This window comes from Oncorhynchus kisutch, linkage group LG15, assembly GCF_002021735.2.
Source record: "Oncorhynchus kisutch isolate 150728-3 linkage group LG15, Okis_V2, whole genome shotgun sequence".
Classification (NCBI taxonomy): Eukaryota; Metazoa; Chordata; class Actinopteri; order Salmoniformes; family Salmonidae; genus Oncorhynchus; species Oncorhynchus kisutch.
In genome coordinates, this window is record NC_034188.2 from 43,258,290 (window position 1) to 43,271,145 (window position 12,856).

At 40.9% G+C, this 12,856-nt stretch overlaps 1 protein-coding gene and 1 long non-coding RNA gene across 7 annotated transcripts in view; one reads left to right on the forward strand and one right to left on the reverse strand.

Annotated features, from left to right (window-relative positions):
* The window catches only part of LOC109904740 (protein diaphanous homolog 2), a 624,432-nt gene that overhangs the window by 540,286 nt on the left and 71,290 nt on the right, over positions 1 to 12,856 (reverse strand). The window lies entirely within an intron of this gene.
* LOC116353604 (uncharacterized) lies at positions 2,415 to 4,918 on the forward strand. The gene is made up of 2 exons (XR_004203057.1): positions 2,415 to 2,652; positions 2,929 to 4,918. It is a non-coding gene; the product is annotated as an uncharacterized LOC116353604 (long non-coding RNA).

Below are 12,856 nucleotides of genomic sequence, written 5' to 3' on the forward strand. Positions count from 1 at the left end.
TTACATACAATTAGGTTGGAGTCTAAAACTTTTTTTTCAACCACTCCACAAATTTTTTGCTAACAAACTATAGTTTTGGCAAGTTGGTTAAGACATCTACTTTGTGCATGACACAAGTCATTTTCCCAACAATTGTTCACAGAAAGATTATTTCAGAACTTTACATACACTAAGTTGAATGTGCCTTTAAACAACTTGGAAAATTCCAGAAAATTATGTCATGGCTTTAGAAGCTTCTGATAGGCTAACTGACATCATTTGAGTCAACTGGTGGATATTTTTCATGGCCTACCTTCAAAATCAGGGCCTCTTTGCGTGACATCATGGAAAAATTAAAGAAAACAACCAAGACCTCAGAAAAAATTATAGACCTCCACAAGTCTGGTTCATCCTTGGGAGTAATTTCCAAACGCCTGAAGGTACCACGTTCATCTGTACAAACAATAGTACGCAAGTATAAACACCATGGGACCACGCAGCTGTCATATCGCTCAGGAAGGAGACGCGTTGTCTCCTAGAGATGAACGTACTTTGGTGCGAAAAGTGCAAATCAATCCCAGAACAGCAAAGGACCTTGTGAAGATGCTGGAGGAAACAGGTAAAAATGTATCTATATCCACAGTAAAACGAGTCCTATATCAACATAACCTGGAAGGCTGCTCAGCAAGGAAGAAGCCACTGCTCCAAAACCACCATAAAAAGCCAGACTACGGTTTGCAACTGCACATGGGAAGCTTGTGGAAGGCTACCTGAAACGCTTGACCCAAGTTAAACAATTTAAAGGAAATGGTACCAAATTCGAATTGAGTGTGTGTAAACTTCTGACCCACTGGGAATGTGATGAAAGAAAAAGTTAAGTCATTCTCTCTACTATTATTCTGACATTTCACATTCTTAAAATAAAGTGGTGATCCTATCTGACCGAAGACAGGGACTTTTTACTCTGATTAAATGTCAGGAATTGTGAAAAACCGAGTTTAAATGCGTTTGGCTAAGGTGTATGTAAACTTCCGACTTCAACTGTACACAACCTCATCAGAGGGTGGTAATATTATGCAGATCATGTTTGCATCTAAAGATGTTCTGTCATATTTTATGTTGTGTATCCCCAGCTGCGACATTGTCTGCGTCCAAAATGGCACCCTATTACCTGTATAGTGCGCTACTTTTGACCAGAGCCCTATGAATCCTAGTCTAAAGTAGCACAGTACATAGGGTGTGTGCGCTGAACACAACAAGCTCTCCCACTGTGTGTCGACTCCCACGTGCCCACTTAGGAGGCCGCTTGGCTGGGATTCAGAGTGAGAGCGTGCGCGCTACCTATGGTACATGCTTCTTGACTTTTTTTTTTCTTTAGGCCTATTGATGTTTCTCGTGTGTGTTTGTGTGAGACATGTCATACCATATTAGGAGGTAGTTATCAAGAGATCTACATCTGGCTCTGTGTCAGTTTGGCTGCATGTTGTGGAACCTCTGTACTGTTGTCAGCGTGTTTTTTTGTGTCTCTACACACTGAGACACACCCATATACACCCTGAATGTGTGTCTGTTTACCCTAGCCACCTTCACACCCTCAATAGGTGAGTGGGTATGGCACAGCAATCAGCTGGCCCTGGCATGCCACACATGGTCTAGTTTGGAGCGGTGTACTGTACACTGTAAACATCCTGCCTCAACATGTAGCTTGCATGAACACAGCGCCCACTCTTACCTTGAGGCTACCTTATTGGGTCTTTTCCCTTTTGTCCTGTATCCTAACATCCAATTGGAGATATTTCCCACTAGGTTTACTAGCATTAGTACGCATTGTATGCTGTGAGGCGTATGGGAGTAAGCTGGTAGGAAGTTCGGGACTCCTTAGAAGAGCAGCCTTTCAGGACTACCAGTACATCATATTATTGCATATTACAAGGAAAGCATGGCCGTTGGTACAAGTATGAGTGAGAAAATGTAGGGTCGAGTGACCGGTTAAGCTACATACAGGAAATAGAACCCAGATATAATTTTAACACCAGAACCGCTGGGCCTCGACAGACCACCCTTCAAGCTAGTGAGCAGTCATTCTTACTGCAACATTCATAAATGCTATCACAAAAATAATAATTTGGTTGTGTTTTTGAAGGCATTAGAATAATTATATTTCATGTCAAATTACACAACCATGTGTTGAAACATGGTAACAGTGTCTTTTTATGACAATTTTTTTTAAATACCCCAAATACCCGTCACGCCCTGACCTTTTAGAGAGCCGTTTTATTTCTCTATTTGGTTAGGTGAGGGTGTGATTTGGGGTAGGCATTCTATGTTGTCTTTTTCCTTGTTTTGGCCGAGTGTGGTTCCCAATCAGAGGCAGCTGTCTGTCGTTGTCTCTGATTGGGAATCATACTTAGGCAGCCTTTTTCCCACCTGTGTTTGCGGGTAGTTATTTTCTGTTTAGTCTCTGTTACCTGACAGAACTGGTCGCTTTCGTTTTGTTACTTTGTTCGAGTGTTTAAAAAAAAAAAATATTATATATATATAAAAAAAATCATGAACACTTTTCACGCTGCGCTTTGGTCCACTCCTTCCGGCGACAGGCTTTACACAACCACCAAGATGCACGGTCAAGTTGTGCAGCAAAATGATGAAAACATCAGTATCCTAAACATCATTGTAAGTACCAAGTGGCCTTGATAAATGGTGAAACTAATAATGGCATTATAATGAATGTGTCTATATGACAGCAATCAAAAAGAGTAAATTATTGTCAGCTCCTGCTTGTGTCAGTCTTCACGTAATGGTATCAGTTGGATTTCATGTAGCAGTTATCCTTTGTCCTAACTGTTTTTGTATCTTTCACTTGCTTGACAATCTTTAACACATCTTTGTTTGGTTATAGTGCTTAATAGTCTCCGGTTTTCTCTGTGTCCCCATCTTGTCATTCTTCAGCACCGTTGAGGGAGGGAACTCCTGTCTCACTTTGTTCATGGTGCCAGCCAGAGTTTTCTTTGCAAGCAACATGTTTGCCAATGACCGTGAACTGAAGAAGTTGTCCATGGAGACATTTCTCCCCTTGCAAACGTAAGGTTCCACAAGCTTCATCGCCACATTCTCCGACACTCGCTCCCCTGCTGCCCGATGTGGTACTTTTCCCAGATATTGAAAGCCGTTCAAGCATGTACAATTATGCAAGTCCTCACTGTGTAGCCTACTCCAAGTACGCTAGAGTACAAGACTGATAAGACTGCTTGGATTCAGTGGACTGATACAGGGTACATACCATTTTAAGATTATAATTCAAATGGATCAATACAATAGAATGACCCGCCCTGTTCTTCATTCACTATTGGTGATTGCATAATTATGCATCGTCCGAGTCCCCTCGCTCATCAACTCACCCCTTTCTCCCCCATCAAACTTTACTTTATGTATTTAATCTGTTATCTGTGTGAAATTAGTTTCGGTATAGTTTAGGTTCCATTTTGAGGCAATTATCAAGTTATTATCTGCTGGGCACTGCACTTTCAACTGTTGGAAGATGGAGCAGAGCAGGCCCTACTGTTAAAAAAATAAAATAATACAATCGCGAGCAGTCTACATGACTGTTTTAGCAGTTCTAGTGTTAAAAAGATGTCATCCACTGTAGTGGCCTTTTCAACACTGTCTCTTCCCTCACAGCCGATAGGGTTGTTGATTGAGCGGGTTACATTTCCATGGTATTAGGCTCTCCCCTGTAAAACCATGGCTCCTGTAGGGCTCTAATAGCCAACAGGGGGAGAAAAAAGGGCAGGCATTTAGATTTTAGTTTTTACACACAAAGCTACAGGAAACCTTAGGTATGCAGCTCACACCACACTGTGTGATCAGTGTGTGCATTGAGGCAAAATAGGATTCCGTCTGGTTAGGTAAGAGAAGAGAAAGGGAAGAACGCAAAGATGAATAAAAAATGTAGTATAGGACTTAAGAAATATTCCATTTGAGGAAGCTTTACTTCATTATCAAGAAACTGAATTTAATATTCCCTGCAAGCAATGCAAACATTAAAATAGGCGTTTTTAATATGCTGGTCAGATGCGGTGCTGCTGCCGGCCAATTGAGCTCGGAAAGAAACAGACACAAGGGAGCGAGACTTAAAGAAGCAGCCAAACTTCTGTTGAGGATTTTCTGCCCCTCTGCCTCGATTTTGCTGGGCCTAAGTTTAGTAGTAGGAAGATGAGCGAGTTTGTCTAGTCTTTTTCTGGGGTTCTTTTGATTATCACCTATCACTTTCTGTTTTCTACAGTGAACAATAGCAGAGTGGCTTTTTTCCTCAGCACTCAATAAACAGTTCGATAGACTGATATTATTCTTAGGGATGAGGAATCATGCCCCGGAGAAGCAGGGTTTTATTAGAAAATATTAATCTTGTCAGCCGGTCCTAAGGAATATAAACGACGTGCAGTCGCTAGGTCAGATTGAATTTGCAGATAAAGTGGAGCTTAATATTCAAAATTATCATAGTGATATCCACAACATCCCTCAAACCCGGTTGGCTCCCATGCTATAGATCGGGGACGCTGGTTCCAGGAAACGAACAAATTAATTAAAGCAGATCCCCCAAAAAATTTACTTGTGTTTTTTGCACACGGTCCTTGTTATGCTACATTTGCTTAAGTTTGATGATGGATGTTAAGAGTATGGTGGTCGTAAAACCGGAAGCTTCTTGCATTTCTTCCATTTGGGTGGGAAACTCAGTTCAGCAATTTCAAATCCTGTGTCTTGTAGAGCACATTGGTGGTCCTAAGTAAAACTGGAACCATTCTGTATGTCTGCAGTGTTTTCTGTTTGTGGCGTCATGTGTGCACAATGTGTACGTTTGAAATATGTGTTTTCATGTTAACGCTGTGATCCAAATGCAGGCTGTATTGAATCAACAGAGCGAAAGAAAATGTACTAATTATGTTTCTGCTCTTGTCATGGCTTGGTGACCACCTTGTCATTTTCCTCCAAGGAGGATAACTACTGAAAACAGACAGAGGGAAACGTTTAAGATCAAATTTGTCACAGATTTGTGGTCTTGGCGATGTTTGGTTGGACATGTATCATATTTAGAGGGCCCCCTGTGCTGAAAGCAGTAAATATTGAACTCTCTCAAACAGAATGTGAATTCCGACTAAGAATTGGTACAGTGAGTCTGCCGTTGTGTCTGCCGTGAATCACACATGATATAGGCACTGTGAAGGAATACTGTAGTCACTCACAAACCACAATCAGATACAAAGGCCACACAACATATGAGTTAAAGCTCCCTTGAACATATTCACATGCATGAGAGAGTGGGGTAAGTTGAGCCACCCTTGTTTCTAGGAAACCGTACCCAAAATGTATAATTTGACCAAATATTTAGGAACAAGTTATCATTTCATGGAGTCTGTGAAGGAAGAACCCACATGGATAAAGTGGTAAGCAAATTAGGTAAAACAAATGAAGTCAAGTTAATGTATTGTGTTAGAGGTTTCATGAAGCTTGATGTTAAATTATTAAAATAAATCTATCGAGTTAATGGCATTATTTAAATCGGGATTAATCACAGTTTTAGAATTTGCTCAAATTTGGCCCTAAATAAAAAATATATAATTGCATCGTGTTACAGGCATACAATGTTTTAAACAACACAAAGGTCACTGTAACATACAGATATTAATACTCCCAGTGTTTAAGTAGGCCTACTCCCTATTATCAATGTTCTTGAAGTTTAAACACTTGCACACTCACACAGGCATTCTAAATTAGTGTTCTCCCAATTGCTGATTTGGAGGGTTGACTATAAGAAAAAAGAACTGGCTCTATGTATACAAAGAACAAAGTGTTTTAACCTGTCCAACAATGTTAGGATTTCCACAGAAGACAATAACAACAGATCAGTCAGGTATGTTCATGTAAGATAAATACATATATTAGATCTAGCAGGCTACTTATTCATGTTCTTCTTCCAACATGAACTAGTCACAAGCTGCTACTCAATTTTCATTTGACCTGAGAACTACAACAAAAAGTAACTCGATGGAATGGATGTCCTGTTCTGATTAAAATCATTGTGGGAAGTTAGTTATATCAAGAGGCATTCAGCCATGGCATTGTAAACATTATTTTGGTTAGCTAGCTAGCTAACTTTAGCATAACTAGCTGGCTACTTCTGAACAAATTATATTTGGTTGTAGCTGTGTGGGCTATTATAGGCAAAATGTTTCCTTTTGGGTAAGTTGAGCAAATATACGTTTTTTTCTTCCCATTACCTAATGCAAGGCATTACCACTGGGATATGAGGTAACAACAGTGCCTGGCTTACTTTAAGTGTTTAGAAAATGGCAAAACGTTGTTTTTTTTGCGGTTAAGCGTGTGTTAAAATATGCTTAAAATGATTAAAAGACCATTTGTGACTGTGTTGAATTGTGTTTGGGAAATAAAGATAGACATGGTTTTAAAAAGGTAGTGGTAATATTTAATTCAGTTCAGAAATTTGTAGGCGGCTTAACTTACCCTGTCCCACGGCCCAACTTACCCCATACCTGGGCAAATAGTGCCAAGAGAACACCTTTTTTGGACAAGCTATGTTTTCAAAACTATAATGTTAACATAAATTCAGATTATTTTCCAGAGTACACATTATCCAAATACATTTAAACTAAGTTTTTCACAATTCCTGACATTTAATCCTTGTAAAAAGTCCCTGTCTTAGGATCACCACTTTATTTTAAGAATGTGAAATGTCAGAATATTAGTAGAGTGATTTATTTCAGATTTTATTTCTTTCATCACATTACCAGTGGGTCAGAAGTTTACATTCACTCAATTAGTATTTGGTAGCATTGCCTTTACATTGTTTTACTAGGGTCAAACACATAATTTTCCATTCCTCATGAAGCCATCTATTTTGTGAAGTGCACCAATCCCTCCTGCAGCAAAGCACCCCACAACATGATGTTGCCACCCCGGTGCTTCACGGTTGGGATGGTGTTCTTCGGCTTGCAAGCCTCCCCCTTTTTCCTCCAAACATAATGATGGTCATTATGGCCAAACAGTTCTATTTTTGTTTCATCAGACCAGATGACATTTCTCCAAAAAGTACCTTTGTGTCATGCACAAAGTAGATGTCCCAACCGACTTGCCAAAACTAACAAGAAATTTGTGGAGTGGTTGAAAAATGAGTTTTAATGACTCCAACCTAAGAGCATGTAAACTTCGACTTCAACTGTATGTATGCCATCTTTATCAAGCAAATTTGAAACCTCTTCATTTTATGGAAGGCGTGTTTCAACAGGAAACACTTACTATCACATGTTCTAAAACACATAATAGAGATATATTGCAGCGAGGTAAACACTGAGGATACCAAATATTAGGAACATTTTCCTAATATTGAGTTGCACCACAGAACATGGTCTCTACAAGGCATCGAAAGCGTTCCACAGGGATGCTGGCCCATGTTGACTCCAGTGCTTCCCACAGTTGTGTCAAGTTGGCTGGATGTCCTTTGGGTGGTGGACCATTGGTGGACCACAGGAAACCCAGCAGTGTTGCAGTTGTTGACAAAAACCGGTGCGCCTGGCACCTACTACAATACCCTGTACAAAGGCACTTAAATTAACCCTCTGAATGGCACACATTCACAATCCATGTCTCAAGGCTTAAAAATCCTTCTTTAACCTGTCTCCTCCCCTTCATCTACACAGATTGAAGTGCATTTAACAAGTGACATCAATACGGGATCACAGCTGTCATGATGTTGCCCTCTGAGTACATCAAGCACCATCCCCCGCTCTCTGCTTCTACAACCAGACTGCTGTGGGCAGAGTGAGGTTGTAAATTCCTAAGGAAGACCCTGCCTCATGGACATACAGTTATAGAGTAGTTTTCATGGAGACAAAGGAAATCCTTCCACCTCACAGAATGTGAGGTACGAACAAATTTCATGTTCCAGAGAAAGTGTAAAAGATCGGTGAAGAATCCAGCTACGAACTGGTGCGTTTAGAACAACTTGGGAAGCTCAAGAGAGACGGTGTGGCCACATTACCATAACGCTGTTTATATGATAGCCTCCGATATGAGGTTTCCATCGAAATGTTATATAAGATGAATGAGTGAGGATGATACTGTTTGAATAATGGTGTAAGATTATTGTGGACTGTTTAATGAAGAAAAATACAATTCCCTTTTGATTTGAACTAAATCAGAGGACTGCCCCTGAGCCAGTTAGGGTCAGACATCCTGGCACAGCCCTCTTCTGCCATTCTGGATAAAACCCCACTTTGAGAAATTATCAGCAGACAATGTTTTTCTCCAGTAGGAGAGGGACTGAAGATTGTAGACCATTGCTAAATCTGTTAACCATACCACGTGGTTAAAACTCTTAAACTATCGATACCGACAGAATAAGAATAAGTCTTTGATAATAATTACTAGTCTGCAGCTAGGAATTCGGAATCATTGAACGAGAAGAACTACAACCGCCGAAACATTCATCCTATAACGAATGTGACTCTGAACAATCCCCTCTAACCACAACCGAGAGAGGGAGAGAAACGGACAATTCTGCAAAAGAAATTAACTTTTCACCACAGACACACAGAGTAAATATATATATTGATTGCAATTGTTCCCGAATGAGTGAGCGTTCATGTGTAAGGGATTAGCATTTTAATTGTTTAATTGTTATTAACGCTGTAGGGACTTCTTAGTCGACCCACAATTGCCCCTCAGTATAACAAGCTGCCATGTCGGTTCAGCCCACTAGGGCACATTCTAGAATTTCATGTAACCACATTTACTGTTTGTTTATGCATTTCTGTGAATTACTTAGTTAGTAATAAATAAATGATTTAAGACAATTGATGTATGGATGACTCATAGTCAAGACTGGGTTCGTGCAGATAGTCTCATTCCAAACGTTGTAAATTGTTGGCTAACGTGAGGTAAAATAAATAAATCATTAATCAGAAGACTATTGATCCGATATGAAAATATCTGAAAGGTTATATTGGGAAATTATAACTGAATACTTTCCTTGGTGCCCCCTATTTCCTAGTTAATTACAGTTACACGATGAATTACTTTAAAATTATGTCTTCAATTTAATGATAGTAAAGACACAACACAGCTTTCACCTGGATTGGTTAAGGGCTTCTAAGTAAGCATTTCAGGTAGTATTCGGTGAATGTGACAAATACAATTTGATTTGATTTACAGGGTCAGTCTATGTCATAGAAAGAGCAGGTATTTTTAGTGTTTAGTACACCTGTTGAAAGAGCACAGAAGGAGTTATGCACTAAAAGCACCCCCCCCCCCCCCCCCCTATTTTTGGTGTGACACCTGCTTCATACCTGCATTAAGAGACAGAGCCATTCAGAGTCTCCCTCGCTTAGTTCCACTTATCAACTTCAAGGCGATGGAACTGGAGATGTGGTAACTCTACAAAGTACATAAGTCTCGGGCTGGCGGGCTGGTGTGTTGGCGCCAGGCAGAGTGTAGGAAAGAAAGTGATAGAAGGGCGGAGGGAGGGAGGGGTGGATGACAGGCATGTGAAGAAGCGCACCTCTGAAGTGTCAGAAGATTCAGATGATGGGCCTGGCTGATGAGGAGGAAGAAGAGGAAAAGAAAGGGGGTGGACTGACGGCAAATCTGAGATATCGAAGGCGGTGGCAAGGCTTTAATGTCATAAACGTCACATTATTTCATCAGTACGAGGTTACCTTGTTGGGGGATTCTGAAGTTGAAGGCGTGTGAGAACAGCATGGTTAGAGGGTAAGACATTAAACGTACGTGTGTACACAGGTGTGTTTCTGTGAGCGGGTGTTTGTGTGGGGGTTGGGCAGATGGGTATGGCATGATGGGGGTGGGAGAATTGTAAAAACAAACAAACCATGTGCTAGCCTACACCTGAGAAATTAATCAATTATGTACCAGCACTCTTAATCACTGTGACACTCTTGATAAAACACCAGCCAGAGTAATGAGTAAAAGTAATATAAATGTAAGACCGCCATCCCTGAAAACTTGGCCCTGCAAAATCAATGTCCGGACTGGGCGTTGCAGCATTGAAAATTGCTGCAAAGCAATCAATCCCGCTTAAGTTTTATCAATCCACTCTGCTAGCTTAGCCCAGAGGAATCTAGCCAGGGGCTTCAACTGCAGGCACCTGAGGAGACGGGCCTGTAGACAAAGACAAAGCCTTGTCAATAGGAGTTAGTATTTCATCAACTTTGTTCCTTAATCACCAAGATCTTTCACGTGGCAGTACTATCTGACATCTCTCAGGAGGAGCCAAAGGAAAACATCTTGTCTTGTTTCAATTGGAGTAACTGGTATGTGTGCGTGCATTCCTCCCTCCCTGATGACATCACCCTTAGGATTCTCCCGCTATTTGATGGAAATTACTTGGAAGCAACCTTTGGCACATGTAAAATGTACCTTTTGAATTTAGTTAAGATAAGATGGAAAAAACTTCCTGGGAAAAGTGATCACTTCATTAGACGTGCAGAAATGAATGATGTGTTAATCTGAGTAAAGAGAGATTTGGAGGACCCGTATTCTCTTCCGTTGTTCGTGGGGGTGTGGGGGGGGAGAAAGGAGAGGGAGAGAAGGCGTATCCAGTGCATATCACTAGCCAAGTGAGACACTTCATATAAATCTAGACATATTATAGCTGGAGGGTTCACCGTCTTCGAGAAACATTAACGCAAATGTTCTGATTTAAAGTTGATATTAATTTCGGACGGGGAAATGACAATGATGTGATTTGTTATCAGAGTAGTCAAAAGAATGTCAAATCTGACCTGACAACAAAACTACGCCATCTCAATACTGAAACTGGCAACTTCCCATTTCAATGACTTTCAATGAAGTCTCATTGTAGTTATTTTTTAGCCAAACAAATATTAGTTAAACATTATCTGGTTGCTTCAGAGGATTTGGCAGCATCGTAAACACCACTTTAGCAGTTACTTAACAAGCCCAACATTGTAGCAATGTTGTAGCAATGTGTCTGTATCACACTAACAACCTGCCTTGCCACATGCCTTCACCCTGTTGCCTCAAGCTGGTAAGACATCTCAGCCCTGAAACCTTGCAGATTGAGTTGACAAATGACTCACACTCTTCATGCTCACTGCCACGGCAGACATAGTTTCTGCATCTGATTTGGTTAGTTTTGACTTAATTCAAAAGGCAGACTTGACAACCTATCATTTACACTGAACCTGTCACCTTAGAGAAAAACTGTGGTTGGGGGGGGGGGGATCTCTCTAGTCGATGCTCCCTGACTCAAAATGACAGTTACAAGTCTAATAGTAGAGTTCTCTGCCACTCTCTCTTGCCTTTACAGCCTTGTAAACATGCAGCCAATGTGTCACCAGGTGAATTTGGGAGACTTTTTGACTCTTTGGAAAGGTTTCTGAAAGGTAGTGCACCATGTGACAATGTTTGCAATTTGATAGTTTTCAAAGTGAATAAATATAGCTCAACCTCAGTGAACTCAAAGACACCACTGCTGCACATCCCAGAACAGTTGAAGTTGGAGGACATATTGAGTTGGTGATTGGCAAGCTTCATGTACACGAGGTTGAGTAATATTTTCCAATGGACACATAATGACTTCCTGGAATTCCAAACATATGAGTGGTGACTCAATGATGTATTCAATTGAGGTTGTGTGAAGGAGAAGGTGTCACCATGCCGGGATAAATAAGACTTGAATAAGTATGACTAGACATACGACACTATTCATGGATGGACTGACAATTGACTGACAGCAGCCACAAACGAGATTGAAGAAGAGGAAGGGGAGGATGAAGAGGAGGAGAGGAATAAGTGTACAAAGGAGTACAAAGCACCCAAGGAGTGGCAGTGCGAAGATAGTTATTTATTTATAAAGAGCGGGACTTAAGCGGTACTCATCACAGGCATCTGCTCTGATGCTGCAGCGACTTTCAATACACACATACATCATCCCCAGCATGGCAACATTCCCCACAGCACAGTGTGAGAGTGTGGACCACACGTTCCACAATGATTGGAATGAGCTCCACAAAGATTCTTTATTTGGACTATTTTCTACATTGTAGAATAATAGTGGAGACATCAAAACTATGAAATAGCACATATGGAATTATGTAGTAACCAAACAAAGTGTTAAACCAATCAAAATATATTTTCGATTCTTCAAAGTAGCCACCCTTTGCCTTGATGACAACGTTGCATAGTCTTGGCATTCTCTCAACCAGATTCAGTCTTGAAGTAGTTCCCACATATGCTGAGCACTTTTTGGCTGCTTTTCCTTCACTCTGCGGTCCGACTCATCCCAAACCATCTCAATTTGGTTGAGGTTGGGTGATTGTGGAGGCCAGGTCATCTGATGCAGCACTCCATCACTCTCCTTCTTGGTCAAATAGCCCTTACACAGCCTGGAGGAGTGTTGGATCATTGTCCTGTTGAAAAACAACTGATAGTCCCACTAAGCGCAAACCAGATGGGATGGTGTATCGCTGCAGAATGATGTGGTAGCCATGCTGGGTTTAGTGTGCCTTGAATTCTACATAAATCACTGACAGTGTCACCAACAAAGCACCATCACACCTCATCCTCCATGCTTCATGGTGGGAACCACACATGTGGAGATCATCCGTTCCCCTACTCTGCGTCTCACAAAGACACAACAATTGAAAACTAAAATCTAAAATGTGGACTCATCAGACCAAAGGACAGATTTCCACGGTCTAATGTACATTGCTCGTGTTTCTTGGCCCAAGCAAGTCTCTTCTTCTTATTGGTGTCCTTTAGTAGTGGTTTCTTTGCAGCAATTCAACCATGAAGGCCTGATTCACGCAGACTCCTCCGAACAGTT